Source organism: Bufo gargarizans, chromosome 1 (genome assembly GCF_014858855.1).
Source record: "Bufo gargarizans isolate SCDJY-AF-19 chromosome 1, ASM1485885v1, whole genome shotgun sequence".
Lineage (NCBI taxonomy): Eukaryota > Metazoa > Chordata > Amphibia > Anura > Bufonidae > Bufo > Bufo gargarizans.
Genome location: NC_058080.1, coordinates 85,726,991 through 85,754,933, shown reverse-complemented (window position 1 = coordinate 85,754,933; position 27,943 = coordinate 85,726,991).

Genomic DNA, 27,943 nt, shown 5'->3' with positions numbered 1-27,943 from the left:
CGCATCACGATCAAGAACGCTTACCCGATACCCTTGATTTCCGAGCTGTTCGATCGCCTCAAAGGGGCCACGGTCTTTACCAAACTCGACCTGAGGGCGGCATATAACCTGGTAAGGATCAAGGCGGGCGATGAGTGGAAGACCGCGTTTAACACCAGGACCGGTCATTATGAATCCTTTGTTATGCCCTTTGGGTTGTGCAATGCGCCCGCAGTCTTCCAGGAATTCATCAACAATGTTTTCCGTGACCTGTTGCAGCAGTGTGTGGTGGTCTATTTGGATGACATCTTGGTATATTCTGAATCCATGGAGGTCCACATTATGGATGTCAGACGAGTGTTGCAACGGTTACGAGAGAACAGGCTGTTCGGTAAGCTTGAGAAATGCGAATTTCACCGATCCCAGGTAACCTTCTTAGGTTACATCATTTCCGCTGAGGGGTTCTCCATGGATCCTGAGAAGGTTTCGACTGTCTTACAGTGGCCCCAGCCCAGTGGTCTCCGTGCCCTGCAGCGCTTTTTGGGCTTCGCCAATTATTATCGGAAGTTCATCAGGGACTTTTCTATGCTAGCCAAGCCTCTCACGGATCTGACCAGGAAGGGCAGTAATTTCCAGGTCTGGCCGCTCGAGGCCATCCGAGCTTTTGAGGCTCTAAAGTCCGCCTTTGTGTCGGCTCCGATTCTGTCGCATCCCAACCCTGGGTTGCCCTTTGTCCTCGAGGTGGACGCGTCTGAGACGGGAGTAGGCGCCCTTCTGTCTCAGCGTAGAACACCAGAGGGCCCTCTGCTTCCTTGTGGGTTTTACTCCCGGAAACTGTCTTCCGCGGAGTGCAACTATCAGATTGGTGACAGGGAGTTATTGGCCATCGTGCAGGCCCTTAAAGAATGGAGGCACTTGCTCGAGGGTTCGGTGGTTCCGGTTCTCATCCTGACGGACCACAAGAATCTGACCTACCTTTCTGAGGCCAAGAGATTGACACCACGTCAGGCCAGATGGGCTCTGTTCTTGTCACGTTTTAATTACGTGGTCTCCTACCTACCCGGTTCCAAGAACATCAGAGCGGATGCCTTATCACGGCAGTACTCCGAGCTGTCCGGGGAGGAGGCAATTCCGACTTCGGTCATACCTCCGAATCAGATCCTGGCCGCCATTCGCACCAGCCTGACCTCTCCCCTGGGTGAGCAGATTTTGGCGGCTCAATCTGGTGCTCCCTCTGGGAGACCCAACGGCAGATGTTTTGTGCCTGAGGAGTTGCGCACTCGGTTGTTGCGAACCTACCATAACTCCAAGGCCGCGGGGCATCCTGGAAAGAATCAGCTGTCCTGGGCTGTTTCACGTCTGTTCTGGTGGCCTTCTCTACGTTCCGACATCGCCGCATATGTAGCGGCATGCTCCGTTTGTGCCCAGAGTAAGTCCCCTCGGCACCTTCCGTTGGGCCTTTTGCAACCCATAGCCACCGGGGAGCGCCCATGGTCACACCTGGGGATGGATTTCATTGTGGACCTCCCTGCATCCCGAGGCCATACGGTCATTCTCATGATTGTGGATCGGTTTTCCAAAATGTGCCACTGTGTTCCTCTCAAGAAGTTACCCTCTGCACAAGAGTTGGCCACGATTTTCGCCAGGGAGGTCTTCCGGTTGCACGGTTTGCCCAAGGAGATTGTGTCGGATCGGGGGAGTCAGTTTGTGTCCAGGTTCTGGCGCGCCTTTTGCTCCCAGTTGGGGATTCATCTCTCTTTCTCCTCGGCCTACCACCCTCAGTCCAATGGGGCCGCAGAACGATCCAATCAGGCCTTGGAGCAATTCCTTCGTTGCTATGTCTCCGATCACCAAGACAATTGGGTTGACCTCCTGCCTTGGGCTGAGTTTGCCAGGAACACGGCGGTGAACTCTTCCTCTGGGACGTCTCCCTTCATGGCCAATTATGGGTTCCAACCTGCCGTGTTACCGGAGGTATTCTCTCCCCAGGATATTCCGGCTGTGGAGGATCACCTTTCCGTCCTACGTGCTTCTTGGGTACAGATCCAGAGGTCCCTTGAGGTCTCTGCGCAGCGCCAGAGACTCCAGGCTGATCGCAGACGAGCGCCCGCTCCTTCCTACCAGGTCGGAGACCGTGTATGGTTGTCCACCCGCAACCTCAACCTTCGAGTGCCCACTCCCAAGCTGGCGCCTCGCTTTGTTGGTCCCTTCCGAGTGCTTCGCAGGGTAAACCCGGTAGCCTATGCCCTTGCGCTTCCTCCTGGCATGCGGATCTCCAACGTGTTTCATGTCTCCCTGTTGAAGCCATTGGTGTGTAATCGTTTCACTTCCTCGGTTCCTCGGCCCCGTCCGGTCCAAGTGGGCAATCGTGAGGAATATGAGGTGAGCAATATCCTGGACTCACGCCTGGTCCGCGGTCGGTTGCAGTTTTTGGTCCATTGGCGTGGTTATGGTCCAGAGGAGCGTTCCTGGGTTCCCTCCGCAGATGTCCATGCTCCTGCCTTTGCTCCGAGCCTTCCACGCACGCTTCCCTCAGAAACCGTTCCTTACTCCGCGGAGGAGGGGCCCTTGAGGGGGAGGTACTGTCATGGTCTTACCTTCTTGCTGTTCTCCTTCGTTTGACATGTGCTGGCGGCCATCTTGGTTTCTGGGTTTCTTGTAGCCTCCCACCCTGCGGCTTCTCCTTCCCACTGGGAGGAGCTGGATGCCTAGCTCATATATATAGGAGGTCTGTGGCTTCAGTTCCTTGCTTGGTCCTCCTGTGTTCACATGCTTCTAAGACTGCTGCTGCTTCTGGTTCCTGATCCTGGCCTCGTCTGACTACCCCGCTGGTTCCTGATCCTGGCTTCATCTGACTACCCTGCTGGTTCCTGATCCAGGCTTCGTCTGACTACCCTGCTTCGGTTTAGCCATCCGTTTGGACTTTTGCTTACAGCTTTATTTTCAATAAAGCCTTCTTATTTCCACTTATCTCTTGTTGTACGTCTGGTTCATGGTTCCATGACAAAAAGGAACCTTGTAATAAGGTGTGAGGTAATTCCACCTAAGTAGACAATTTTTCCACCTAAAAAAAGAGAGAGCACTTCCACCTAAAGTAAAAAGAGTTCCATCTGTACAAGGGGAAAAAAAGGAAAGATTCCACCTGAAGGGAAAATTGCTCCGGTAGCTATATAGTCCTTAACCACTTCAGCCCCGCTAGCTAAAACCCCCTTCATGACCAGGCCACTTTTTACACTTCTGCACTACACTACTTTCACCGTTTATCGCTCGGTCATGCAACTTACCACCCAAATGAATTTTACCTCCTTTTCTCTAATAAAGCTTTCATTTGGTGGTATTTCATTGCTGCTGACATTTTTACTTTTTTTGTTATTAATCAAAATGTAACGATTTTTTTGCAAAAAAATGACATTTTTCACTTTCAGCTGTAAAATTTTGCAAAAAAAATGACATCCATATATACATTTTTCGCTAAATTTATAGTTCTACATGTCTTTGATAAAAAAAAATGTTTGGGAAAAAAAAATGGTTTGGGTTTATAGCGTTTACAAACTATGGTACAAAAATGTGAATTTCCGCTTTTTGAAGCAGCTCTGACTTTCTGAGCACCTGTCATGTTTCCTGAGGTTCTACAATGCCCAAACAGTAGAAAACCCCCACAAATGACCCCATTTCGGAAAGTTGGCACCCTAAGGTATTCGCTGATGGGCATAGTGAGTTCATAGAACTTTTTATTTTTTGTCACAAGTTAGCGGAAAATGATGATTTTTATTTTATTTTATTTTTTTCTTACAAAGTCTCATATTCCACTAACTTGCGACAAAAAATAAAAAATTCTAGGAACTCGCCATGCCCCTCACAGAATACCTTGGGGTGTCTTCTTTCCAAAATGGGGTCACTTGTGGGGTAGTTATACTGCCCTGGCAATTTAGGGGCCCAAATGTGTGAGAAGTACTTTGCAATCAAAATGTGTAAAAAATGGCCTGCGAAATCCGAAAGGTGCACTTTGGAATATGTGCCCCTTTGCCCACCTTGGCTGCAAAAAAGTGTCACACATCTGGTATCGCTGTACTCAGGAGAAGTTGGGGAATGTGTTTTGGGGTGTCATTTTACATATACCCATGCTGGGTGAGAGAAATATCTTGGCAAAAGACAACTTTTCCAATTTTTTTATACAAAGTTGGCATTTGACCAAGATATTTCTCTCACCCAGCATGGGTATATGTAAAATGACACCCCAAAACACATTCCCCAACTTCTCCTGAGTACGGCAATACCAGATATGTGACACTTTTTTGCAGCCAAGGTGGGCAAAGGGGCACATATTCCAAAGTGCACCTTTCGGATTTCGCAGGCCATTTTTTACACATTTTGATTGCAAAGTACTTCTCACACATTTGGGCCCCTAAATTGCCAGGGCAGTATAACTACGCCACAAGTGACCCCATTTTGGAAAGAAGACACCCCAAGTTAGTGGAATATGAGACTTTGTAAGGAAAAAAGGAAAAAAAAGAAAAATCATCATTTTCCGCTAACTTGTGACAAAAAATAAAAAATTCTAGGAACTCGCCGTGCCCCTCACAGAATACCTTGGGGTGTCTTCTTTCCAAAATGGGGTCACTTGTGGGGTAGTTATACTGCCCTGGCAATTTAGCGGCCCAAATGTGTGAGAAGTACTTTGCAATCAAAATGTGTAAAAAATGGCCTGCGAAATCTGAAAGGTGCACTTTGGAATATGTGCCCCTTTGCCCACCTTGTCTGCAAAAAAGTGTCACACATCTGGTATCGCCGTACTCAGGAGAAGTTAAGGAATGTGTTTTGGGGTGTCATTTTACATATACCCATGCTGGGTGAGAGAAATATCTTGGCAAAAGACAACTTTTCCCATTTTGTTATACAAAGTTGACATTTGACCAAGATATTTATCTCACCCAGCATGGGTATATGTAAAATGACACCCCAAAACACATTGCCCAACTTCTCCTGAGTACGGAAATACCAGATGTGTGACACTTTTTTGCAGCCTAGATGCGCAAAGGTGCCCAAATTCCCTTTAGGAGGGCATTTTTAGACATTTGGATCCCAGACTTCTTCTCACACTTTCGGGCCCCTAAAAAGCCAGGGCAGTATAAATACCCCACATGTGACCCCACTTTGGAAAGAAGACACCCCAAGGTATTCAATGAGGGGCATGGCGTGTTCATAGAATTATTTTTTTTTGCATAAGTTAGCGGAAATTGATTTTTTTTTTGTTTTTTTTCTCACAAAGTCTCACTTTCCGCTAACTTAGGACAAAAATTTCAATCTTTCATGGACTCAATATGCCCCTCACGGAATACCTTGGGGTGTCTTCTTTCCGAAATGGGGTCACATGTGGGGTATTTATACTGCCCTGGCTTTTTAGGGGCCCTAAAGTGTTAGAAGAAGTCTGGAATATAAATGTCTAAAAATGTTTACGCATTTGGATTCCGTGAGGGGTATGGTGAGTTCATGTGAGATTTTATTTTTTGACACAAGTTAGTGGAATATGAGACTTAGTAAGAAAAAACAAACAAAAATATATATATATTTCCGCTAACTTGGGCCAAAAAAATTTCAAGAAAAGTTAAGAATAGTAGGGCACACCACCATTTGATGTCACACGGATATTTATTATAACATATACTGTTTAGAACATATACTATAAAATATAATAAAACGCAATAAAATTACTAAAATATAAATACTAAAATATAGTCATCAATAAAGGTTAATGAACTCGGCTGGGCTGTAATCTTTTTTATGAGCTGATAGCTTCAATATAATGTCTTAGGGAATACAGTTCGATCCAATAGTTAATTTCGGTGTTTATATAAAAGTCACTTGTATCTGTGTGGTTTAACGCTGAATCATGGTAATGCCGCAGATAAAACGCTGCCCAATTTCAAGACTTATACCGGAGTGGTTTTACTCACTGTTTTAGATGGTGCCGGTTTCCATATCACTCGTGGCGTCCCACGTACAGTGAAAGTCTTTTATAGGCTGCGGCACAGAATAAATGAAGTGTAGACTTGCGGGATCCTCGGTGATTGTAGATTAGCTGGGCCGTCTCAGAGGTCGCCTGGAGGTGTATATCTTCTGCGTCGTTTATTCACAGTGTGCAGGGTTAACTTTCACCAGGAGATAGAGGACTCAGCATGAAGACGGATATTCAGTTTTTCTTTACAGCAAAGTACAAATTCACCGATCCCTTCTTTAAAGCGCTTATTAATCTTCAGATCTGTATGTCATGGGATTCATTACCCTTTCATTGCCTGAGCAGCAGGTGAGCCCTCTCTAAGTATTTGAATTCGGCCAAAAAAAGTCTGAATGGAGCCTTACAGGGGGGGTGATCAATGACAGGGGGGTGATCAATGACAGGGGGGTGATCACCCATATAGACTCCCTGATCACCTCCATCATTGAACACCCCCTGTAAGGCTCCATTCAGACGTCTGCATGTGTTTTGCGGATCCGATCCATGTATCCATGGATCCGTAAAAATCATACGGACGTCTGAATGGAGCCTTACCAGGGGGGTGATCAATGACAGGGGGGTGATCAATGACAGGGGGGTGATCAATGACAGGGGGGTGATCACCCATATAGACTCCCTGATCACCCCCCTGTCATTGATCACCCCCCTGGTAAGGCTCCATTCAGACGTCCGTATGATTTTTACGGATCCATGGATACATGGATCGGATCCGCAAAACACATGCGGACGTCTGAATGGAGCCTTACAGGGGGGTGATCAATGACAGGGGGTGATCAGGGAGTGTATATGGGTGATCACCCGCCTGTCATTGATAACCCCCTTGTAAGGCTCCATTCAGACGTCCGCAAGTGTTTTGCGGATCCGATCCATGTATCCATGGATCCGTAAAAATCATACGGACGTCTGAATGGAGCCTTACAGGGGGGTGATCAATGACAGGGGGGGTGATCAATGACAGGGGGTGATCAGGGAATCTATATGGGTGATCACCCGCCTGTCATTTATCACCCCCCTGTAAGGCTCCATTCAGACGTCCGCATGTGTTTTGCGGATCCGATCCATGTATCCATGGATCCGTAAAAATCATACGGACGTCTGAATGGAGCCTTACAGGGGGGTGATCAATGACAGGGGGGTGATCAATGACGGGGGTGATCAGGGAGTCTATATGGGTGATCACCCCTCTGTCATTGATCACCCCCCTGTAAGGCTCCATTCAGACGTCCGTATGTGTTTTGCGGATCCGATCCATGTATCTGTGGATCCGTAAAAATCATACGGACGTCTGAACGGAGCCTGACAGGGGGGTGATCAATGACAGGGGGGGGTGATCAATGACAGGGGGGGTGATCAGGGAGTTTATATGGGGTGATCATGGGTGATCAGGGGTTTATAAGGGGTTAATAAGTGACGGGGGGGGGGTAGTGTAGTGTGGTGTTTGGTGTGACTTTACTGACCTACCTGTGTCCTCTGGTGGTCGATCCTAACAAAAGGGACCACCAGAGGAGCAGGTAGCAGGTATATTAGACGCTGTTATCAAAACAGCGTCTAATATACCTTTAGGGGTTAAAAAAAATCACATCTCCAGCCTGCCAGCGAGCGATCGCCGCTGGCAGGCTGGAGATCCACTCGCTTACCTTCTGTTCCTGTGAGCGCGCGCGCCTGCGTTCGCGCGTTCACAGGAAATCTCGGGTATCGCGAGATGACGCGCCGATGCGTCCAGGAGGAGTAAATCAACCACCTCCCGGACGCATTGGCGCGTTAGGCGGTCGGGAGGTGGTTAATGCAGCTGCAGGGGTTAAAAATAAAATAACTGATTCATCTGCTGTAGGAAGATTATGTTGTCTGTTGTGACAGATGGATATATGTCTCCAATTGTTTGCCACTGTATCATTTCAGTATTAAAAGTGAGGTAACATATGCTGGAGATTTGTCACCAGCAGCTTTCAAAAGTTCCCGCAATACACATGAAAAGTAGGGCTTGGTGGTAATGCCCTTACTCACGGTTTGTTGTCCCGGTTGGGAAACAGCCTGACGGTGGTAAACAGAGGATCAAGTGATGTGTTTCGCTATCTGCCGTAGATATTATTCACAGTGTTTAGAGCGATATGCTGTTATTGATGCCTGTGGCCGTGGCGTCCCACGTGCCTACAGCGCTAGCAGTGCTGTGATCTTTCAGCGTCTCCTTCTGGTCTGAAGGGATGGCGGAGTTGCAGGGTCCAAGTGCCGGTCTCTTTGGAACAAGTTGCGGTTGGTGTCAAATCCCGCATGAATATAAAATAAATTACATCGCTCTAACAAATCCTCAGATGGTGTGTCGTTGGGGGTTCTCACCAAACAAACAAAAGTATTTGGATTATGGATAGATTTTATTATCGTCCTTCCCAGCCTCATAATATTGTTTTCTACTGGTATTAGCATCAATACTTTACTGATCTATCTGATGAATGTTGATATATGTTTTCTACTTTGAATTGAGCCATATAGCTACCTGAGGACAATCCGGGATAATCATTGCAGAGACCCTAATATTTATGGTCCATCTGACCTAGGTCTACGCAGCTGAATATCTCTGAGATTCCCACTTTTATTTATTTATTTTTCTTTTATTGAATAAAACTGCTACTATATACCAACAATTTGTTTTAAATAAATAACACATGGTTTCTTCCAAATGAGGTGTGCACAACCACTCTATATAGTATACTATATATTCGTATTTTAGAATATTCATCATTTTTTTCCATCTGAAGTGAACACTGAACAGTGTTCATTTCAGATTAAAAAAATGAATATTCTAAAATACAAATATATAGCGCTATATTGAAAATAGTGCTATATATTCATTTTTTAGAATATTCGTAATTTTTTTCCATCTGAAGTCATGATTCTTCCCTGCTTAAGTTGCTTGTGGACCAATGACTCATTGGCCCACAAGCAAGAAGCAGGGAGAAATCATGTGTTCAGATGGAAAAAATGATGAATATTCTAAAAATGAATATATAACACTATATTCCATAGTCCTATATATTTGTTTTTGACCCACGCCTGTATTGATTGTGTAATATTCGCATATTACACGATCATTACCTTGCTGATTTTCGAGTAAAAAAGAAGAATGTTGAATATAACGAATATTCTAATTCACGAATATTCGAGGAATATTCTACAAAATATTTATGAAATATCACAAATGCGAATATGACCCCTGCGGCTCATCACTACTCCTCACCTGGTTGCCACCACACATCAGACCACAGGACATGGCTCCAGTAATCCATGTCCTTAGTCTGCTTGTCTTTAGCAAATTGTTTGTGGGCTATCTTATGAATCATCCTTAGAAGAGGCTTTCTTCTGGGATGACAGCCATTCAGACCAATTTGATGCAGTGTGTGGCGTATGGTCTGAGTTCTGACAGGCTGATCCCAAACCCCTTTACTCTCTGCAGCAATGCTGGCAGCACTCATTTGTCTATTTTGAAAAAACAACCTCTGGATATGAGGATACGAGCATGTGCACTCAACTTCTTTGGTGAACCATTGCGATGCCCGCTTTGAGAGGAACCTGTATTTTTAAACCACTGTATGGTCTTGGCCACCATGATGCAGCCCGGTTTCATGGTGTTGGCAGTCTTCCTACAGCCTAGGCCAGGAGCAATATTCAAACTTACTATATTTTGCGAATATTTTGTATAATATTTGTCATATATTTGAGAATTTGTGATTATATTATTGATTGCGAAAATTGGCAATGTATTATTTGCGTAATGAGCGCGAAATACCTGAGTGGGTCACTTATCCTACATTTTTCAAGCTGGTATAAGTTTTCTGAGACTGGAGAAAATTGTTTGCACAGTAGAACATTAAAACATCTTTATATGCAGATAGAGTGCTCTAATATATTTGCGCTTGCATATTTTTGCAATTAATGATGCACATATTTTTTCACAATAAGTGCATCTTGTGACATCATAGCACTATGTCTGTAGCATAACCTATTACCCTGCCTAACACCCTGCACTGGAACCTATCAGAAACACTATAGATCAATCTAACCTACACTGACTATCTCCCCCTAACTATCTGAATTATATATATATATATATATATAAGTTAACTGTCTAATGTAATAGCACAAAGCACAGAGCACAGCGATGACACTGCTGTCTCTTTCAACGGCAATAAACTTTAGAAAATAGCTGCTGAGAAGGTTCTTATATAGTAAGGTGTGGGCAACTTTTCTATTGGTTGCTAGCAGGGCTGTGGAGTCGGTAGATAAATGGTCCGACTCCAACTCCGACTCCTCAGTTTTTGGTACTTCCGACTCCGACTCCTTTGTATTTAATATGCGAATGTCATTACCATGTCATTACCACATAACTACTGGCTAGGAAGCTGCTGCCTTCTCCTTTGTGTGCCGATCTTCTGCTAAAGATAGGGCAGTGGGAGGATCCAGGAAGGGGCATTTATTGTAAAACATGATTTCCCTAGTAGAATCCTATAGTCATGTTTAAAGTTTAAGCTAACAATCGAGTTTACAAGTTTTTATAGCCTTAGCTGAATGACAGCAGTTTTTCAAATAGTTTACAGCTTCAGTCTTGAACTATTGACTATCCATTCCCTTCACTTATACAAGTGTCTAGTCCTGCAAAAATCATATTTACTTAATAAGTTATCTGTAAGAGGCTAGGTTAACCATGGGTGTTGCTTTCCCTGTAACAGCGGAACACAACACAATGGAAAGTATAAGTATTGCCGCTCCTTAACTGTGTGTTGCGTGCCATATAGTGAAGCATATGAAAAGCATGCTTCTTCATGGTCACTTAACGTGTTTGTTTTGCCTGCATTGGCCTTTATTCTTACAGTAGAGAAGTACCGTATTTTTTGCAAAAGTGGGGGAAAAATAGCAGTGCGTCTTATGGGGCGAATGCTACGACCGTCCGGTGAATAGGCTGAGAGGGAGGAGGGGCTGGGGCCGGCATCTGTTTCTGTAATGGCAGCGGGGCCCGATGCAGTCACTGTATTCTACTACACCGGGCCCCGCTCACTGTAGTATACAGTAATCGTATCTAACTTGTGGGTATTGTTAAAGTACTCCAATCATCTTAAAAACTTCTTGGCAGTCAGGAGGCCGGGCGGGCGCTCGTAGCGTAGCTCACTACATCACGCGCCTGCTCCGCCCACTTTATGAATGAAGCAGACACCGGGCCCCGCTGCCATTACAGAAACAGATGCCGGCCCCATTCACTACACAGGGACACTGTTATGGGGGGGGATCTGTGGATGACACATAAGATAAGATGCTATATATGTGTCATCCACAGATGCCCCCACAATGATCCCCCATAACAGTGCCACCCACAGATGCCCCCATAACAGTGCCACCCACAGATGCCCCCATAACAGTGCTACCCACAGATGCCCCCATAATAGTGTCATCCACAGACCACTATTAGTTCAAAACCCACCAAAAGCACACCTTTTGGTTCAAAATATTTTTTTTCTTATTTTCCTCCTCAAAAACCGTCTTATAGGGCGAAAAATACGGGAAATAATTATAACTTTTTGTGAATTGGGACATTTAAACTTGCTTTTTTTTTATTTTTATTCCAATTTAAATCTAGTAGGAGTCGGAGTCGGTTCATTTTTTGCCGACTCCAGGTACCCAAAATTGCCTCCGACTCCGACTCTCCGACTCCGACTCCACAGCCCTGGTTTCTAGGGATGTTGCTAAGCTGTGACAAAACCTTCTCATTGGCCCACAAGCTAGAAAAAGGGAGGGATGATCACCTGATGTGTACTTTGTTAAAATAAAAAAAAAGAATATTTGTGATAAAAATGTGTAATACGAATATTTGCATTTTTTCAGATCCTCCAGAGAGTTCTTCATGTTGAACCTCCAGTGACCAGTATGAGAGAATGTGAGATCGATAACACCAAATTTAACACACCTGCTCCCCATTCATACCTTGGACTTTATAACACTAACAAATTGTATACAAAGGGAAAGAAGTGGAGTGGCACTGCAGTGCTAAGAACAAACCCCTTAATTTCTGGTGTCACGGGCATGTCAGTAAGGAAAAGATCAAGTGTGCCTGCTGTGTAATTGAGAGCGCTGGCCGGCGGTGCTCTGTCCAACGTGTAACTAGCAAGTTACTTCCAGTAAATGTCGATACATGTAAGAGAAAAGGACGGCACTCACCCCTTCTTTGCGCTGAATCAAGACTTCTTTATTTGCAGTGGTGAGCGGACACAGACATAGGAATGCAACCAGGTGAATGGGCGACGGCCGTTTCGCACCGAAGTGCATCCTCTGGCCCGTGATCATGTGCTCGATTCACCTGGTCCTTTTAAAACAATCAGGTAAATGACGTGGAATTACATGCGCATGACCGGCATTACACCTAAGCGGTGCTTACCGGCGTGCGTCATTGCCAGCCACGTCACAACTGAGTGAGCAAATCACATGTAACAATTAAAAACAATGTTTCAATGCTATAGCAACATGTAGCACACACTGAATGGGCATCAGGTATTTACAGGAATATACTCATGTCGATCTTATCATTTAACCCCAGGGGTCCCATTGCGTTGGAACGCAATATCCATCTACTCTCCCGTCTAAGGAGTTATTTTTGATTATCACCCCCCTGTGGTAAATTATGTAATATTTCTATACCTGCAAAACTGAGCGCTGAGCTGTCCCCTGCATGCTCTTCTCTCATATGTTCGATTAGACGCATGCAGCCTCTCCCTGAAGATAGTGAATTAAGGTGTTCTCTAATTCTCTCATGAAGGCCCCTAATCGTCTTTCCTATATAAAACCTGCCGCAACGGCATTTCAGGAGATATACAACATACCTACTTTTGCATGTGATGAGAGAAGTGACCTTATGTTGAACCCCACCAAATTCCAAGACCTTCCATTGGGGGTTAAATTTGCAACAGGAACAATGCCCACACCTGCGGTTACCTTTTGGGCCCCAGCTTTCCAGCCATGTGGCGTTTTTTTATTCTATAAATCTGCTGCGGACTAGCTTATCCCGCAAGGTGTGGCATCTCCTGAAGGCTATGATGGGCATCGTACTGCACACCTCTTTTAAAATCTCGTCTCCCTCAAGTATGGACCAATTGTCCCTGATGACCCTCTTAATGAGGGGGGCCATTGGTCCATACTTGAAAGAGAAGACAAAGGGGTGTGCTTCCCCCTTGGGGCCCGTCTGTTGCGAGCCTACATTATCACTGGGTATAGGGCACATCTGAGGTTTTACTCGTTCGGCCTTCTTCATGGCCTGGTTAAGTAATCTGAGGGGGTACCCCCTTGCCAGCAATCTATTTTTCAATTCTTGGGCCTGGCGCTGATAGTCAGTATCAAACTTATTTATGCGCCGTAAACGGACGAACTGGCCGTAGGGTACCGCCCTCTTGACACTTGGATCGTGGTAACTGGAATAATGTAATAGAGAGTTGGTGGCCGTGGGCTTGCGATAGCCCTCGGACACCAACTCCCCATCCTTTACTGAGATCTCCACATCTAGAAACTCCAGACGATCCCCCCCCAAATTTATACGTGAATGACATATTCATGTCATTCACCTCATTACGGTATTGTACGAATCTCAGGAAGTCTGGTTCCGTCCCTGTCCATACAATAAGTACATCATCGATATACCTAAGATAAGTATGGATATACTGGGCAAAAGGATTTGAGACAGTATATACATATTTGTCTTCGAATTTAGCCAGATATAGATTTGCAAATGTGCATGATACTGGCGTGCCCATGGCAGTGCCGAACTTCTGCCTGTACCACGCATCCCCAAATCTGAAGGCATTGTGCTTCAGAATAAATTCCAATGCATCATGTATGAAACTGGTGAATGCTGTGCTTTTGCCTATCTCTGACAAAATGTCCGTTACCGCTTTAATGCCTTCATCTTGGGGGATGCGTGTATACAGGCTTTCTACGTCCAAAGACACCAACTGGAAGCCCTCCTGCCAGGGGAGGAACCTTAGTGTCTGGAGAAGATCCGACGTGTCCCTGACGTATGAGGGTATGCTGCTAACCATAGGCCTGAGCAGCCAATCTATATACTTTGACAGGGGTTCAGTCACTGACCCAACCCCCGATACGATGGGTCTACCAGGGGGGTGGGTCAGTAACTTATGGACCTTAGGTACAAAGTACCACGATGGTTTAGATGGGAAGGGTGGCAATAATTTTTCCGCCATTTTTTGCGAGAGCGTGCCATTTTCACAATGTTTGTGAAGCAAGCTCCTCAAGAGGCCTTGTACCTGATGCGTGGGATCTGTCTGGATGGCCTCATAGATCTCTTTATTATGCAATTGGCGGTGGGCTTCTGTGACATAGTATTCCTTTGTCATCAGAGCCACATTGGTTTTATTACAATGTCCTGCCGTGTTCCTAGCCATTTAAGGGCCTTTTCTTCATCAGCATCCAAATTTTTGGGTGCCTTGGGGTATACTAGAGCCTTCACCCCAGTTAGCACCTTTTGCTGAAACACGTCAATAGGACTCCGAGCGGGCAAGGGGGGGTTAAATGTGGATCTGACCCCTCCCCAAAAACCAACCTCCTCTGAGTGTGGCCCCAATATGGGGGTACTGAGTGATGATCCAGTTATCCATTCTAAACACTCTATCTCTGTAGGATTGAGATTGGCCGTGGCACTAAAACCCAAAGGTCCTATCACTACTGGTGTTTCCCCCTCCCTGGATTCTTTATTGGTAAGTGGGATCCTGTGTCACAACCAGACAGCTGAGAAGCTCTGACAGAAGCCTTTCAGAACCTCCTCCTTGAGTTTCTTTGTTGTGATGTTCAGTTCCTCATCTCATTAGCCTCTCTCAGCTGTCATGTGGTTGGACTGATTGCATCCCTTTAAATTCCGCCCCATAATGCATTACTGGGCGGCTTATACTACTTCCTGGAGTGTGTGTGCATGCTGATCTTGTTTTCCAGTCTGCTACAAAGTTAAGTGCTGAACATTTATCTGTTATTTTCTGTTTGCTGGATCCCAGGTGACCCTGACTCCCTCCGTGTCTGGTGTAGGGAGCCGCTGGTCGTGTCCCCTCACTATTGTAGGGTGTTCAGGGGTTATATAGTCGAGGTACGTGGATATGCAACCATCCACCTCTGGGATCGTTGCATAGGCTGAGCAGCCAGGGAAAGTCTCAGGTCTTGTGCAGGGGTCTCCCTATGGTTCCTTAGCTTTGGATCCAGTGAGTCATATATGCATGTTGCTTTGTCTTGTTTCCTGTACACCTTCCGTGACATTATAAGCCGCCAAAACCGTCTCAAGCATGGATCCGGTTTCACTTTTGGCTGAACGCTTCCAGGGTCTTTCATTGGAGGTAGCTGATCTCCGTAAGACTTTTTCTCAGCTTCAAGTGACCGGTTCAGCTTGCGTTCATGGAGTTTGTTCTGAGCTTAAGATCTCGCTCCCGGATACGTTCTCCGGGGGTAGTGAGAATTTTGTGCGTTTTAGAGAGGCTTGCAAACTCCATTTTCGCCTTCTTCCCCATTCCTCTGGTGACGAGGATCGGAGGGTGGGGATCATTATATCGCTTCTCTGGGGTAACGCTCAGTCTTGAGCCTTTTCGCTGCCGGAGGGGGCACGGCCTCTCCGTTCAGTGGATGAATTGTTTTTAGCCCTGGGTCAGATATATGATGATCCGGATCGTATTGCTCTGGCTGAGTCTAGACTACGTCTATTATGCCAGGGTAAACAATCCGCAGAAATATACTGCTCAGAATTTCGGAGATGGGCAGCTGATACTGGTTGGAATGATGCTGCACTCCGAAGTCAATTTTGCCATGGTCTTTCAGAGGGATTGAAAGATGCATTTGCCTTTCATGAGAGGCCTATTTCTTTGGACTGTGCTATGTCTCAGGATGTTCGTATTGACAGGCGTCTTAGAGAGAGAGGAGAGATGTCCCCTTCCTGTCATACTCAGTCCCAGGACAGTGCAGCGGTCTCATTCTGTGCGCAGGGGTCTCGGTCGCTGTCAGCCCCTGCTGAGCAGGAGCCCATGCAGCTGGGGTTGATTGCTTCTGACAATAGAAGATTCAGCTCGCATGGGAGGGTTTGTTTTTGTTGTGGAGGTATAAATCATTTGGCAAATGTTTGTCCTTCTAGGAGATTCAGGCAGTTTTCTGGGAGTAATAAAGAAACAAACAGGAAAAAATCTTTTAAAAATGTTCCGTCTGTTACTATTGGCAGGGTTGAGGCGGAGATTGAAGGTTTTCCGTTTACTTGTAGTTCCCGTTTTGTCCTGCCGGCTAGGGTGGCACTAGAGAGCAAGAACATTTTTTGTGAGATTTTTGTGGATAGTGGAGCAGCTGTCAATCTCATTGATAATCAATTTGCGATAACTCATGGTTTCCAGGTGCGCACTTTGGGAAAGGATATTCCTGTTTTTGCTATTGATTCCGCTCCACTTTCTCAGAAATCATTAAAGGGCATAGTTCACAATATCCGTTTAATTGTGAGTGATGCTCATGTTGAGGATGTGTCATGTTTCGTCCTTAGCGGTTTGCCTACTCCTCTAGTGTTGGGGCTACCCTGGCTCACTAAACATAACCCCACCATTGATTGGCAAGCGAGGCAAATAAATGGTTGGAGTGACTTTTGCAGAGAGAATTGCCTCACGACATCTGTTTCTGAGGTTGCTACTAAGACTGTACCATCTTTTCTCTCGGAATTTTCGGATGTCTTCTCTGAGAGTGGAGTTCAGGATTTGCCCCTGCACAGGGAGTACGATTGCCCTATTAATCTCATCCCAGGCGCCAAACTGCCTAAATCTCGTTTATACAATCTTTCCCAACCTGAGAGGATCGCTATGCGTGCTTATATCTCTGAGAGTCTGAGAAAAGGACACATACGACCCTCGAAGTCACCTGTTGCCGCTGGTTTTTTCTTTGTTAAGAAAAAAGATGGTTCTTTAAGACCTTGTCTGGATTTCAGGGAGCTGAACAGTATCACTATTCGTGACCCTTATCCGCTTCCTCTGATCCCGGACCTGTTTAACCAGGTTGTTGGGGCTAAAGTCTTTTCCAAATTAGATCTAAGAGGGGCATACAACCTGGTCAGGGTCAGAGAAGGAGACGAATGGAAGACGGCCTTCAATACCCCTGAGGGCCATTTTGAGAATTTGGTTATGCCTTTTGGTTTGATGAATGCCCCAGCCGTTTTTCAGCATTTCGTGAACAGCATTTTTTATCATTTGATGGGAAAATTTGTATTAGTGTATTTGAATGACATTTTGATTTTTTCTCCTGATTTCAAAACTCATAAGGAACATTTACGTCAGGTCTTGCTCATCCTGCGGGAGAATAAATTATATGCGAAACTGGAAAAATGTGTGTTTGCGGTTCCAGAAATTAAATTTCTGGGGTTTCTTCTCTCCGCTTCTGGTTTTCGCATGGACCCCGAGAAGGTCCGCGCTGTGCTTGAGTGGGAGCTTCCTGAGAATCAGAAGGCGCTGATGCGTTTTTTGGGCTTTGCCAATTATTACAGGAAGTTTATTTTGAATTATTCCTCTATTGTTAAACCACTCACTGATATGACCAGAAAGGGGGTAGATTTTTCTTCTTGGTCAGTAGAGGCGCGTAAGGCTTTTTCTAATATCAAGGAGAGTTTTGCTTCCGCTCCCATCTTTGTGCAACCTGATATTTCTTTACCCTTCATAGTTGAGGTTGATGCTTCTGAGGTGGGTGTGGGGGCGGTCTTGTCTCAGGGTTCCTCTCCTGCCAAATGGCGACCGTGTGCCTTTTTCTCGAAAAAAATCTCCTCCACAGAGAGAAATTACGATGTGGGAGATAGGGAATAGTTGGCCATCAAGTTGGCTTTTGAGGAATGGCGCCATTGGCTAGAGGGAGCCAGACAACCGTATTTACTGACCATAAAAATCTGGCCTACTTGGAGTCAGCCAAGCGTCTAAACCCGAGACAGGCCAGATGGTCTTTGTTCTTTTCTAGGTTTAATTTTGTTGTCACGTTCCGCCCTGGAGTTAAGAATGTGAAGGCAGATCCCCTGTCACGCTTGTTTTCCGGGAGGCGGGAATTTTGAAGACCCGGGTCCCATTTTGGCTGAAGGTGTGGTGGTCTCTGCTCTTTTTTCTGAATTGGAGGCAGAGGTGCAGGCAGTTCAGTCAGAGGCTCCTGATCTTTGTCCTCCTGGGAGGTTGTTTGTGCCTCTCGCTTTAAGACACAAGATTTTTAAGGAACACCACGATACGGTCGTTGCTGGGCACCCGGGGGCAAGAGCCACACTGGATCTCATCGCTCGGAGATTCTGGTGGCCTGCGCTTCGTAAGTCGGTTGAGGGTTTTGTGGCAGCCTGCGAGACTTGCGCTCGTGCCAAAGTCCCTCATTCACGGCCATCAGGTCCTCTCCTTCCCTTACCCATTCCTTCCCGTCCTTGGACACATCTGTCCATGGACTTTATAACGGACCTGCCTCGTTCCTCGGGGAAGACTGTGATTCTGGTGGTGGTGGACCGTTTTAGCAAAATGGTGCATTTCATCCCTTTTCCTGGTTTGCCCAATGATAAGACGCTGGCACAGGCATTTATTGATCACATTGTCAAATTGCACAGTATTCCTTCAGACATAGTCTCTGATAGGGGCACGCAGTTTGTTTCCAGATTCTGGAAGGCTTTCTGTTCTCGCTTAGGGGTTCGGTTGTCATTCTCTTCTGCTTTCCACCCGCAGTCGAATGGCCAGACAGAGCGCGTCAATCAGATTCTGGAGACATATCTGCGCTGTTTTGTGGCGGAGAATCAAGAGGATTGTGGTGTTCTTTTTTGTCCCTTGCTGAGTTTGCTTTAAATAACCGTCGTCAGGAGTCCTCTGATAAGTCACCATTCTTTGGTGCATATGGGTTTCATCCGCAGTTTGGGACTTTCTCGGGAGAGGGGTCTTCTGGTTTACCTGATGAGGACAGATTCTCCTCGTCTTTGTCATCTATTTGGCAAAAGATTCAGGATAATCTAAAGAGCATGAGTGAGAGATATAAGCGTGTGGCAGATAAGAGACGTGTGCTTGGTCCGGACCTGAATGTTGGTGATCTGGTGTGGTTGTCTACCAAGAATATCAAATTGAAGGTTCCCTCCTGGAAGTTGGGTCCTATGTTTATTGGGCCTTACAAAATCCTGTCTGTCATCAATCCTGTTGCCTACCGTCTTGATCTTCCTCAGACTTGGAAGATCCATAATGTTTTTCATAAGTCCTTATTGAAACCTTATGTTCAACCCATTGTACCCTCGCCTTTGCCTCCTCCTCCGATTATGGTTGATGGGAATCTTGAATTTCAGGTCTCTAGGATTGTGGATTCTCAGCTTGTCCGCAGTTCTCTCCAGTACCTTGTTCATTGGGAGGGTTATGGTCCTGAGGAGAGGATGTGGGTCCCAGTGACGGACATTAAGGCCTCTCGTCTCATCAGGGCTTTCCATAGGTCCCATCCGGAGAAGGTGGGCTCTGAGTGTCCGGAGTCCACTCGTAGAGGGAGGGGTACTGTCACAACCAGACAGCTGAGAGGCTCTGACAGAAGCCTTTCAGAACCTCCTCCTTGAGTTTCTTTGTTGTGATGTTCAGTTCCTCATCTCGTTAGCCTCTCTCAGCTGTCATGTGGTTGGACTGATTGCATCCCTTTAAATTCCGCCCCATAATGCATTACTGGGTGGCTTATACTACTTCCTGGAGTGTGTGTGCATGCTGATCTTGTTTTCCAGTCTGCTACAAAGTTAAGTGCTGAACATTTATCTGTTATTTTCTGTTTGCTGGATCCCAGGTGACCCTGACTCCCTCCGTGTCTGGTGTAGGAGCCGCTGGTCGTGTCCCCTCACTATTGTAGGGTGTTCAGGGGTTATATAGTCGAGGTACGTGGATATGCAACCATCCACCTCTGGGATCGTTGCATAGGCTGAGCAGCCAGGGAAAGTCTCAGGTCTTGTGCAGGGGTCTCCCTTATGGTTCCTTAGCTTTGGATCCAGTGAGTCATATATGCATGTTGCTTTGTCTTGTTTCCTGTACACCATCCGTGACATCCTGCTAAACAATTTTTTTCAAAGTGAGCTTCCTAACTGCCTTGTATAAGTCGACTTCAAACCCGACTGGGTCAAATCGCTCCACCAGACTGTAGTTGAGCCCCCGGTTGAGGATTCGCTCACAGTCCGGTGGAAGAACTGAGCCAGTCAGATTGATAACCAGATTCTGTGTATATTTTAGGGGTGGTGGGTCTCCTAATTTCTCCAGGACACCTGTTTTCTTTTGTAACCTTGCCTTTTTTGTGTTTAGGCCCTTGCCCCTCCCCCTTCTTGTGTCCCAAAGGGGGGGTGTCCCCTGGGTGCCACCTGATGTGGTGGGAGTCTGCGTGGGAGTATTGTCGGAGTGACTAGAGTCTTAGTCCGTAGTCCAATAATCACTCCTCCTACAGGCCGGTCTTCGTTTCTTAATTGGATTGGTGGTTTTCCAGTTGAACACTCTGTCCCCATCGAAGTCTTGCTTGTCCCGTAAGAACTTATCCCTTTTCTTTTCCTTGATGTCTTTTTGGGTATTAATCAACTTGGTCTCTAGGCGTCTTTCAAAATCACTGTACTGTTTTTCTGTGAGGCGAATTGACAGCTCCGCTTTTGCCTTGCTTAATTCCTGTTTTACAGAATGGTAATCTTTTTCATTTCTTCTTAAAAGCATGTCTTGGATTTTTAAGGAGAACTCTAAGTGTGCATTACGCCACTCTAAGGCAAAATCTGCTTCTTCCTGGTATTGTGACATATCCTTATATATCCTGAGCCCCCTTGGGACCCGTTTGCTCTCTTTGTATGACTTTAAGGAGCTTATGGTCCAATAGAGGCGAACCTCTTTTTCAGCAAATAGTGACACTTTTGACTCAAGTGCCCTGGTGCTCATGGTAGCTATGTGATCCTTCTAGTTGCATTCCATAAAGTAAGTGTCCGCACCTTCTCTGCCAGCAGACAACCCGACACGTTCTTCCTCTGTAATGACTTCCATGTTGCAGTAGGCTATCGCAAGCCCACGGCCACCAACTCTCTATTACATTATTCCAGTTACCACGATCCAAGTGTCAAGAGGGCGGTACCCTACGGCCAGTTCGTCCGTTTACGGCGCATAAATAAGTTTGAGACTGACTATCAGCGCCAGGCCCAAGAATTGAAAAATAGATTGCTGGCAAGGGGGTACCCCCTCAGATTACTTAACCAGGCCATGAAGAAGGCCGAACGAGTAAAACCTCAGATGTGCCCTATACCCAGTGATAATGTAGGCTCGCAACAGACGGGCCCCAAGGGGGAAGCACACCCCTTTGTCTTCTCTTTCAAGTATGGACCAATGGCCCCCCTCATTAAGAGGGTCATCAGGGACAATTGGTCCATACTTGAGGGAGACAAGATTTTAAAAGAGGTGTGCAGTACGATGCCCATCATAGCCTTCAGGAGATGCCACACCTTGCGGGATAAGCTAGTCCGCAGCAGATTTATAGCATAAAAAACCGCCACATGGCTGGAAAGCTGGGGCCCAAAAGGCAACCGCAGGTGTGGGCATTGTTCCTGTTGCAAATTTAACCCCCAATGGAAGGTCTTGGAATTTGGTGGGGTTCAACATAAGGTCACTTCTCTCATCACATGCAAAAGTAGGTATGTTGTATATCTCCTGAAATGCCGTTGCGGCAGGTTTTATATAGGAAAGACGATTAGGGGCCTTCATGAGAGAATTAGAGAACACCTTAATTCACTATCTTCAGGGAGAGGCTGCATGCGTCTAATCGAACATATGAGAGAAGAGCATGCAGGGGACAGCTCAGCGCTCAGTTTTGCAGGTATAGAAATATTACATAATTTACCACAGGGGGGTGATAATCAAAAATAACTCCTTAGACGGGAGAGTAGATGGATATTGCGTTCCAACGCAATGGGACCCCTGGGGTTAAATGATAAGATCGACATGAGTATATTCCTGTAAATACCTGATGCCCATTCAGTGTGTGCTACATGTTGCTATAGCATTGAAACATTGTTTTTAATTGTTACATGTGATTTGCTCACTCAGTTGTGACGTGGCTGGCAATGACGCACGCCGGTAAGCACCGCTTAGGTGTAATGCCGGTCATGCGCATGTAATTCCACGTCATTTACCTGTTTGTTTTAAAAGGACCAGGTGAATCGAGCACATGATCACGGGCCAGAGGAAGCACTTCGGTGCGAAACGGCCGTCGCCCATTCACCTGGTTGCATTCCTATGTCTGTGTCCGCTCACCACTGCAAATAAAGAAGTCTTGATTCAGCGCAAAGAAGGGGTGAGTGCCGTCCTTTTCTCTTACATGTATCGACATAACACTAACAAATCACATGACACCAGGGAGGGAAATTTTGGCCATTTTGAATTAGACATTAATGTACAAGCTGTACACTGACTTGTATTGAAGTGTCATATCATCAGTGTTGACCCATGAAATGGGACATTTATAATAATATAATTTATAATATATAATAACATATTTTCAAAATGTGTTGGGTGTTCTCACTTTTGTGAGATACTATATTATATATATTTTTTTTACTTTAACAAATATATAGTTTTATTTATAAGTTTTACTACTTTTGCATAATAAAAAAAGATTATTTTTTTTAAATCCCAAGACCAATTTTTTGGTAGTTTTATAGTTTTTGTTTGCATCATTTTGATATACATAATGCTTTTTTATCACCTTTTATTCTTTTTTTTTTTGTGGATAATAAGCAAAGAATAGCAATTCTGTTTTTTTTTCTTAGCAGCTTTCACTGTAACCCATGTGACGATACCAAATACGAGGAGGGGATTTTATTTTTGCAGTTTTTCTGAATGAAAAGATTTCATTTTTTAATAGAAGAAATGTGCATTTTTTATTTTATTTTTTATAAAACTTTATTTTACTTTTAGTAATCACACATGGGGACTTTAAAAGAGATCTTTTGATCACTTCTATAATACACTGTGCTATTTACAGTAAGTTTATTATCTGTCAGCGCTGTAGTAACAGGCACCATCATGGTGTGCCAGAAAGATGCAGCCTGGCAAACACTACAGATAGGTCTGGGCCTGGGGTCCTAATTAGGTCCCAGACTGCCATTCAAAGATGTCGGCGCCCTGCAATCTCATTTGTGGAGGTGCCAATAGAAGAAAGAGGAAGCTCTCTCCAAGCCACTTAGATGCAATGTTCGTTACTGACCATAGCATCTAAGGGGTTAAACAGCCTGGATTGGTAAATCTGCCAATATAGGCCAATAGGACAGGAGCCTGAGGCCTCACATTCAGCTGCACTGTAGACCCATGCAGCACTTATACTAAGCTGCTGAAAAATGAGGCTGCAGTAAAAAGCATATTGTTGTCACTAACAGGTTAAGGCCGAATGCACACGGCCGTGTTTCACAGCCGTGAGTGGTCCATGGAACCGCGGGCTGGATTCCTGCTGAGAGCAGGAGCGCACGGTGTCATTGGTTGCTATGACGCTGTGTGCTCCCTGCTGCCGCCGCAATACAGTGATACACTGTACACAGTAGTAGTCAAGTCAAATGTTTGGATGCACCTTTGCATTCTGCAGTGACATGCAGACCATATGGGACCATCATTTGTTTATCAACAGGATAATGACCCCAATCACATCTCTAGGATAAGAAAGGGCTATTTGACACACAAGCAGATTGACACAGTTCTTTTTCAGAGGCACTGACCGCCACAATCACCCGACCTGAACCCAATTGAGATGGTTTGTGATGAGTTGAACAGTAGAGTCAAGGAAAAGGGCTTCTGCTAACTCCTTAAAGACTGTTTGCAAAACCATTCAAGGTGACTACATCATGAAGGTGATTGACAAAATACGAAGAGTGTGAAAAACTGTCATCAAAGCAAAGAATCTTTTAACTTTGAAGAATCTAAAATATAAAACATATTCTGGTACGTTTAATACCTTTTTGTTTACTACTTAATTCTATATGTGTTCCTTCACTGTTTTTATGTCTCTATAATATGAAACTACATAATAACTGCAATAATTAACATGTATTCCTAATCATTAAGTAAATGCTCCAAAATTTAAAGCAGAGACTAGCTCATGGGTGTGCTATCCACATCTGTTGCGTCCCTATTGAGATGAATCGGTCCGCATACAATCTGCAAAACATATGGATCATATGCGGAAGAAAAATATTGCAATGTGCATGAGCCCCTAATCAAGAACATTTTCAGAACTTTGAAGGTATTCTCAAGTGCAATACCATAAATACCATAAAATACTATAATAAAACTGACTCTCATGAGGACTGCCCATGGAAAGGAAGACAAAGAGTTACCTCAGTTGCAGAGAATAAGTTCATTAGATTTAGCATCCTAAGAAACCACAAACTAACAGCACCTCAAATTAAAGCCTACATATAGGTGCATCTCAAAAACTAATTCAATTCAAAAAGTGAAACTCATATATTATTTAGATTTGTTACACACAGAGTGATCTATTTCAAGCGTTTATTTCTTTTATTGAAAGTCTGGTACCGTGTTAGACAGTTAGACAGTAGAAAACTACTGTAGCTTAGTGCTCTCTGCTTAAGAGAAACAAAATAGGAGTCTTGCAAGTATGATACATCTTGATGGCCAAAAAAATAGAAGCAATGATGTTTCATATCAAGCTTTCGAGGCAACTTCAGTCTCTTTGTCAGGCGTACAAGAGTGTCTGAAGAAACAGCAATATTCAGAAATAATGTAATGAATAGATATTTGAAAAACAATAGAATGGCAATAATCTTGAGAATTAGTTTCTAATTATAGTATCTAACAAATAAGCTGGTTGAAAGTTTTATGGTCTCTAAATTGATGTTATCTCAGAGACCTGGTGCTCCAACATGTCTACAGCAGACTCTTTAGTGTGCCATAAATCCCTAAGACAAATTCTGTCCAGTATTCAAAGTGTCAAGCAGTGGTAGAAATTTGTATTTCCAAATTCTTCTGGCTGTTTAAGGTTTTAAATGAACCTTTAATATTACTATTTTCATGTTTTCTTTATTGTGTCGCGGGCTACAAAAGTGTTAAGCCACAAGAAAATTTACCTTTTTTTCTTTAATTGTGTGGCCGTGGGACCAAATCCTTGCTTTAAGTTTCTGTCCAGTTTCTCCCACATAGAGACCCCGAACAGGACATTTAGTGCAGAGAATCAGGTACACAACATTGGATATTAAACATATGAATGTCCCAGGGATTTTATAGTCCTAAAGTGTGTTGAGGATCCAGATCTCGTCTGTTGCATCTTCTTATATTACTGGGATACATTCCCTTTTGTGTGTTATATTGCAATGAACTCAGACTTGTCGGTAACATTTCAGATACGGAGGTTGTCGATAATATAGCAAAGGAGGATCTGGGAAAATAGTTTTTAGATGGTCATCCTTATGTAGGAGATGATATCATTTTTCTGCAGTTTTCTTCAGTACCTCTAGTTGTGGGATGTAGGTCACTACCAGAGGTACACACTGGTTCTGTTTAATCTCTTTGTATTTGTTTTAATGTTGAAAACTCAAAATTCAGTGTCTTACAAAATTAGAATATTTAATAAGACCATTTAAAAATTATTTTAATACAGAAATGTTGCCCTACTGAAAAGTATGTACAGTATCTGCACTCAATACTTGGTTGGGGGTCTTTTTTCATGAATTACTGCATCAATCTGGCATGGAATAGAGGCGATCAGCCTGTGGCTGAGGTGTTATGGAATCCCAGATTGTTTTGATAGTGGCCTTCAGCTTGTCTGCATTGTCGGGTATGATGTCTCTCATCTTCCTCTTTACAATACCCAATAGATTCTCTATGGGGTTTAGGTCAGGTGGTATGTCTGGCCAATTAAGCACAGTGATACAGTAGTTATTAAACCAGTTATTGATACTTTTGGCAGTGTGGGCGAGTGTCAAGTCCTGCTGAAAAATGAATTCAGCATGTCTATAAAGCTTGTCAGTAGAGAGTAGCATAAAGTGCCTTAAAATTTCCTCGTAGGTGGCTGCACTGTCTTTGGACTTGATATAGCACAGTGGACCAACACCAAACTTCACAATGGACATTGAGCAACTTGGATTGTGTTCCTCTACACTCTTCCTCCAGACTCTGGGACCCTGATTTCCAAATAAAATGTAAAATTTAGTTTCAAATGAAAACAAGACTTAAGACTAGGGATGAGCGAACCCGAACTGTATAGTTCGGGTTCGTACCGAATTTTGGGGTGTCCGTGACACGGACCCGAACCTGGACATTTTCGTAAAAGTCCGGGTTCGGTGTTCGTCGCTTTCTTGGCGCTTTTTGAAAGTCTGCAAAGCAGCCAATCAACAAGCGTCATACTACTTGCCCCAAGAGGCCATTACAGCCATGCCTACTATTGGCATGGCTGTGATTGGCCAGAGCACCATGTGACCCAGCCTCTATTTAAGCTGGAGTCACATAGCGCCGCCCGTCACTCTGCTCTGATTAGCGTAGGGAGAGGTTGCAGCTGCGACAGTAGGGGAGATTAGGCTGATTAACTCCTCCAAAAGACTCCATCCAGTGATCGATCTGCAGCTGTGGATCATTGAGCTGCTGATACTCAATTGCTCACTGTTTTTAGGCTGCCCAAACCGTTTGTCAGTCACTTTTTTCTGGGGTGATCGGCGGTCATTTTGAGTCTTGTGGTGCGCCAGCACAAGCTGCGACCAAGTGCATTTAACCCTCAATGGTGTGGTTGTTTTTTGGCTAAAGCCTACATCAGGGTGAAGCTGTCACACCAAGTGCATTTAACCAGCAATAGTCTGTTTATTTTTTGGCCATATACTACATCAGGGGCAAGCTGCGCCTGTCACCAAGTGCATTTAACCCTCAATGGTGTGGTTGTTTTTTGGCTAAAGCCTACATCAGGGTGAAGCTCTAACACCAAGTGCATTTAACCAGCAATAGTCTGTTTATTTTTTGGCCATATACTACATCAGGGGCAAGCTGCGCCTGTCACCAAGTGCATTTAACCCTCAGTAGTGTGGTTGGTCAAGCTGTCACACCAAGTGCATTTAACCAGCAATAGTCTGTTTATTTTTTGGCCATATACTACATCAGGGGCAAGCTGCGCCTGTCACCAAGTGCATTTAACCCTCAGTAGTGTGGTTGGTCAAGATGTCACACCAAGTGCATTTAACCAGCAATAGTCTGTTTATTTTTTGGCCATATACTACATCAGGGGCAAGCTGCGCCTGTCACCAAGTGCATTTAACCCTCAGTAGTGTGGTTGGTCAAGCTGTCACACCAAGTGCATTTAACCAGCAATAGTCTGTTTATTTTTTGGCCATAAACTACATCAGGGGCAAGCTGCGCCTGTCACCAAGTGCATTTAACCCTCAGTAGTGTGGTTGGTCAAGCTGTCACACCAAGTGCATTTAACCAGCAATAGTCTGTTTATTTTTTGGCCATAGACTACATCAGGGGCAAGCTGCGCCTGTCACCAAGTGCATTTAACCCTCAGTAGTGTGGTTGGTCAAGCTGTCACACCAAGTGCATTTAACCAGCAATAGTCTGTTTATTTTTTGGCCATATACTACATCAGGGGCAAGCTGCGCCTGTCACCAAGTGCATTTAACCCTCAGTAGTGTGGTTGGTCAAGCTGTCACACCAAGTGCATTTAACCATCAATAGTGTGGTTATTTTTTGGCCATATCCCAGTCTAATTCTGTCAGTAAACGTATACCTGTCACCCAGCGCCTAAATACTAGGCCTCAAGTTTATATCCAGCTAAATCTGTCGTTACTGCTGTACTGTTGTGGCTGGGCAAGTTATTTAGTGTCCGTCAAAGCACAGTTTTTGTTCTGGGTTGAAATACAATTCCCAATTTAGCAATTTCCTAATTTAGTGGTTTCTGCTGTATCAGGCCTACTTTAAATACATC